This window comes from Egretta garzetta, unplaced genomic scaffold, assembly GCF_000687185.1.
Source record: "Egretta garzetta isolate BGI_Z169 unplaced genomic scaffold, ASM68718v1 scaffold163, whole genome shotgun sequence".
Classification (NCBI taxonomy): Eukaryota; Metazoa; Chordata; class Aves; order Pelecaniformes; family Ardeidae; genus Egretta; species Egretta garzetta.
The window spans coordinates 1,073,083-1,079,657 of record NW_009259308.1 but is presented as its reverse complement, the minus strand read 5'-3'; positions in this window follow the sequence as shown (position 1 = coordinate 1,079,657).

The window sequence follows — 6,575 nt, the reverse complement described above, 5'->3', positions numbered from 1 at the left end:
TAGAAGGTAAAATAATAATTTATAGTATGAACTGTCTTTTTAATACACACTGATAATACTCTGTTCATTGTGGCTTTATTAAGGAAATCACTTTAGCATAATTTTAAGCATAAATATAAGTTCCACTGATTTATTCAGGCTTGACTACATGGCCATGCCAAAACCTGGTGTAATTCTGTACCAAAGCGCCCTGTCAGATCTTACCACTACAGAGGACCAGGCTGGACCGAGAGCACTTAACTGAAGTTTCAGGGTTCATGCTCTATTAGATCTATGATTAGATTAATAATCTGTAAGATTGTGCTTTTTTTCAGAAATTCCTCCAATTTGAGGAGTCAACAAGGTTACCCTGGAAAAAAATATCCTAAACTTGTCATCAGATAGCAACATATTCATTTCACTCCTTCCTGAGAATGGAGAAAATGATCTTTATCCTGGTAGTATGATTTTTTTTTCTACTTCTAATTAAAAAGAAAATTAAAAAGTTCTGTTACCAACACATCTCAAATGTGTTTTGTTCAATTTTGGCTTTAAGATTTAGTATCAAATTTTGTGAATGTGTGCTTTTGCCCTTGTGCTCAGGAATGTGGCTTTTTAATTGTATTAGATACATACCCATAAAATAAACTAGATTACTCTCCATGTCAGGTTTTCATTCAGTGAAAAACTGAATTAACTTTTTCATCTGAGACTCAGACACAGAAAAAAAGAATATGCCTAGCTATGAGTTAACTGAGGTCAGAATTCCACAAGATATTTCATCTATTCTTTTCAATTACTATATTATGTATTCAGGTTTATTGCTTTCATTAAAATAATTATCAAAAATAAGTTTGTAAAGGTGCCTTCCAAAATTTTTGTTGCAAATTCTAAATTTTGAATGTAGAAAAACTTGTCCGATTAAAGTATAGAAAATCCTGGCCAAAATTTAATAGGCAGGAGATATGTGAAAGCCCTTTTCTAAATCTGGTCTTTCCATTTGTATCTGATTCAGCATGTGGCTGCAGATCAGTAAAGAGATAAATGAGTAGGTTACATTTCTTGTGTAAAGGTAACAGCATAAAAATGTGGATTTATTCTGGCATTTCTTTCTGGTATCTTCAGGCTTAATATCACCCTAAAAAGTGTGAGTATAGCTGTTGCATGTGTTTTTGAATGAGGTAATTATGTTTTCCCTTGAGGTTTGGGACTAGGCTACCAGGAGTGAAGGGTCTGGTCCACCACTCAGCAAAATCAAGAGGAAGCTCTCCTTGTGCCTCACAGCTCATACTTCGCTCTAATGGAAAAGAAACCATGCGACACAGTAGCTTAGGCTGCAATGAAAATTGCTACTTGTGAAATGATGGGAGCAAGAAACAAAAAGTCAAAACTTTTGCTCTGTAAAAGTTTTTTGTTGTTTTATTCCCCTTGCTAGCAATAATTTGACTCTTTTGCCTTACCCTTCCAGATGCCTAATACTGCCTATTTTCTTCCCTTCTTGGATACTGGCTTCATTATCTTTCAGATTTGCATCACACTTTCAAATTTGATTGAAACTAGATTGTGTTTAAAAGTAATTTCTTTGTAGGAAGACCAACAGATAGACAGACACCACCCCCTTTTTTAAAAAACTTCCTAAAAATTTTATGTGGCAAAATTCAAAATGACAATGGTGAAGTAATGCACAAGTAGAAATGAAACCTGTGGAAAAGGCTTTTGTGTCTGCAAGGTATTTTACCATAAATACAGCTGTATTCTGTAATTTTTTGGAATGGATTTGAGGAAGGTTTGTCTGGAAATGTCACGAGACCCTCTTAGCAATACTAATATTGTTCTGTCTGTGAGGTGCAGTTTGTATTCATTTCAGTAAAGATCTATTGTACTTTTGTCTGCTTCAAGTATTCCCTCAAGAATGAAGTTTACATTTTAGAAAGTGGCAAGATATTGAATTTGCCATGAGGTTATAGCAAGTTGTAGGCAGCAACTGAAGGATATATATCTTTACACACTGAAACTTAGAACATTTCTAATTTTTATAAGAGTATAAAACTTGATGCTGTAGCCTTTTTTCAGTTAACAGTGTATAACGCACATTTTGGCTTGCTCATCCCTGAGAATTATAGCTGAGATTGAGGAGATATAAAATACAGAATTTATGAAAGGAGCAAGCATACGCAACTTTGAGTATAATCCAGGGTCAAAACTATTTGGACCTTAAATTATTATCAAATGTGTGGATAATCCTTCCTTCCCAAGTTAATACTATTAAATATCTATAAAACTACTAATCAGACAATTTTTTACTTACCTACATAAAATGTCAAGAGTGTTGATTTCTCAGTGTCCTGTTAGCACAGAAAGCACTTAATGATGTCTGCAATACCACCATCATTGTTTTGCTCATACTTATTAATCCAATTCTAAATTGCAATGTGTTTTCTTCGCATCTTTTTTTTGTGCCAGGTAGGAGCCATACATGCTGCTAACAAGTTCCTTTCTACCATATTAATTTTTAAGAACTTCCTGATTTAGATGTGAAGTATTATTAGGACAAAGGTGGCAGGTTTTGTCTGGCCAACATTTTTTTTTCTATTTTTAGAAGCAAGTGTGCTTGCATTGTGCACCATGGATTGGCACTTAGATGAGATTGGGGTAAGCAGCTAATCAATCATATCTGAATAATAGACATCAGTGATATTGCTTTGCAAGGTTTACCCTCTTTGATTTATACTAGGGGATTGTTTTTTATGGGACTTTTAGAATATCTGTCACTGAATAATGTTTTGATGACCAAACCACAAACACAAAGCTGTTATTTCTTTTAAAGCTGTCGATCAACAGTTTGATTGAATTTGTACATATTTTGGGTATTCAGACTGGATGCCATCAAGTGCAATGAACAGAAGATGCTTCTAAAACAGTGCTACTGGGCCTGTATTGCTATTGACCATCACCATGTAAAGTCATTTACAACGGGGGTGTAAAAATACAACCAGATCAAAATACCAGTATTTAACAAGCAGCCTGTACTCTCTTTATTCTGATGTGAAAGTCTGCATAGACTTCAGTACAATGGAGACTTGAGCCATTGTCCATTAAGCCTCAAAAAATATTCAGCTAAGACATTTCAATTAATTTTTAGCCTGCTTCATTGGTTCTGAAGTGTTTAAAATCTTTACTATAACTCAGTTGCAATGAAATTAAAAGGTTTAAAAATGGTTGTGAAAATGAAATAAAAAGAAATGCACACCTGCAGCTGGTGTATTGATACATGGCTATCTTTGTCCAGTGATATTCTTGCTTGTAAGCAATTATAGTGGGTGCTATGTTTGAGTATGATAGCAGATATTACTACACTGATGAGCTACTGATCACTTCATCTAGTTTTGGGTTCCCCAGTACAGGAAAGAATGGATTAAACTGGGCAGAGTCAGCAGAGGCCATCAGGCTCCTCAGGGACTGGAGCAGAGGCCCTGTGAAGAGAGGCTGAGGGTTCAGGGCTTGCTCAGCCTGCAAGGAAGGGAGGATGGTGGGGAGACCCAACAGCAGAAGACAGAGCTTGGCTCTCACTGAGGTGCATGGCAGGAAAACAAAAGACTGGTCATAAATTGAATGAGGAGGTTTGGTGTGGATAAAAAGAAAAAAGTTGCTATGAGCGTAATGAAGTAGTGGAGCAGGTTTTTGGACTAATCTGTGCAGTCTTGGAGGTTTTCTGGAACTGGAAAAGCCCTGAGAAACCTGGTCTGGATTCAATGCTGAAGCCGCTTTGAGTGGGAGGATGGACAGAGATGCTCTGGGATCCCTTCCACCTGGAATGATTCTGTGACTTTACTTTCCTGACAGGATTAGGTGTTGAGATTTTTGGAACTGTCCAGGGGATCTGGGTCCTCCAGAGGACTTTTCAGATGGAGCCTAACTGGCCTGTCTTTCAGAAGCAAATGGGTACTGAGGGCTGTGCCCTTGGGAATCTGTTCTTACCTCTAACCTCATTTATCTGAAGGGCTTTAGTGATTGTAGTAAAGTCATTAAAATACACCCAGAGCAGGTACTCTGCCATTTGATGGCAGTGTAGAACATAAAGTCACCAGTGAGGCAATTGCAGTGAAAGCTGTCAAAATCTGGAGAAAAATTACACTTTTGGGTAAGTGATCAGGGTAAAACTTATGTGGGCATGAGGAAGATGTGATCAAGTTCCCTTTAACTACACTTTGGACTGATGAGACTTAACAACACTGATAAGATAAACCCCAGACATTACAACTAAAGCAATGGAGGCTTAGCCTGTAGTTTACAGTCAAAATTAAATGCCATTTTAACTGTATCCTTGAGGAAAACTACAATGTACGGTGAACAGAACTACATGTTCCTCAGTGCTATGCAGAGGAGGCATCACAATGGAAAATCTTATCTAACTGTTTGTAAACTAGTGTTTTGTCTTGCACCTACCAGAGGACAAATTCTTCTGATGCCCTTCTGTTGTTTCGTTTGGTCATTCTGGTCCTCATGTACTAGTGCTTGATTCAGCTCCAAAGCATCTTTTCTAACCAAGACATTTTTAATACTAGCCAACATAATTCTGATATTTTGTTCAAAAAGACTGATAATGTTCAGCAAAATAGATTGCAGCCTTACAGTGCCTGGTTTTACATGGCTCTGATTACAAAACATTTGCAGCAGAGTATGGCCGGTCAGGGTAGGGGAGAGGAACAGCATCCTGATTCACCAAAGAAGAGTCTATCAGGAATCCTGCATGCTTCCTTTTCAAAACCTTTCCATTTCAACACATGAATTAGTATTTCCTCCTGCTGTCTCAGACTTCATATCCCTGTGCTTAGGACTCTGAAGTCCAAGAGCCATCTTGGGATAGAGCTTTCTAAATAAGGTAGTCTTGTGTTGTAAAAATGCTTGTTCTAGTTTTCTATTTCCCCCTTACTTTTTTGTTATGCTACATGGAAGGGAAGTTATACAGAAAGTAACTAGAGGAGTCTTATTTTGGGCTTATGGAAATAAACGCAATAATTACACTGAAATAAAGGACTGCAAAAAACCTCTTGCAATATAGCAAAGAACAATGCTGACAATCTTACCTCTATTAGCTGGATCTCAGCAGCTCTGCTCTTCAGGATGGCAGCAAATTTTTAACCAGAATAGTATGGGGAACTGGAGAGGAAAGCTAATAACTAGAACTACTATTACAGTTTAACTTCTCCCAAATTCCTCAGACAAGGCAGCCTGTAAGGAGGAAAAAAACCCCTGCCTCCAAAAAAACCCAAACCGAGATATGAAGACAATTACAAAAATGTAAGTACTAGAATACCGGCCTGTATTAATGTGATATATGTCACTACAGAGGGCACATCAAAAGTGAAATAAAATGCGGAAAAGAGCATAGATCCGTCTCTAATCTGTTGCCTCATGGCAATAAGTAATTGATGGCTTGTAATGCATCTTGGACCCCTTAAGGGGATCTGATTTTCAGTGGAATAACATATGGCAGTAATAGATGCCCAGTGTTTTTGGATGGATAGAGCTCAGCAATGCCTCAAATTTACCATAGGCAACACACTTCAATATTTAATACTCCAGAACACTTTTTATCTCAGTAGAACCCTTGTCCTGCCTGTCTCCCTGTGCTTTCCAACAGATTTTGAGCATTCTTATTCCAGAATAAGTATATCCACATGAACTTATACCCCAGAACAACTATTTTCGTACGTTTTCAAGAGGCAAACCTCAGGTGTATCGCTTAGGGATCAGTTTTTCAAGAACAGGCGTGCTTCCAACCTTCCTTCCCAGCACATGGTATTCTTGCTGAAGGCTCAGCTTTCATTATTCAAATCATTGTTTCATCTTGCATCTCTCAGTTGTGAATGCTGCTAATTCACAGGTTTTAGTTTTCTTCAGTGGAAGCCTATATTTTATGGATTATTTTGGCTCTCTGGTTGGAGAGGACACAAGCAAAAATGTCTTGGTGATCATCTAGTGGTTTCCAGCTTTGCATTAATTTTGGACCGTGTTGCAGACCATATACAGATGACTGTGATGGGCTGGGGCAAACCAAATGAACAGCAAATTTATCTCAACACATAAACATCCCCTGAGCTCAAGCAGGGCTCATTACTTTCAAAAGTCAATAAGAATATTAATAGAAAATAAAAATCTAACTGATGTAAAAATATCAATAAGAATTTTTTGGTATCCTAAAATATACTTTTAACCTAGTTATTACTGTGAACCCTTTGAGTCATGTACTTTTTTTGTCAGCCTGCCTTTATGGGTTGGTTAGTACAATAGCGAGCCATGGAATGTCAAAGGACCTGGCAAATTTAGTTAAATACTCTGTACTTGGTCACCCATAAAGTGTGGTTTTTTGAATTTAAATACTGTCCCTCTATAGATGTGCAGTCAGTGTCCGTATAACACTTTTTAGATTTCTGTTTCAACAGAAGCATTATAAGCAGTCAGGTAAGGTGCCCACTTATGCAGTGGTAGCTGTTCTTCAGAAGTTGTTTGACAGAGGTGCAAGGTGTAATATATGTCTGAACACAGCAATGGATGCTGTGATTGTGGTATTAAGCCATCCTAGAACTTTATGA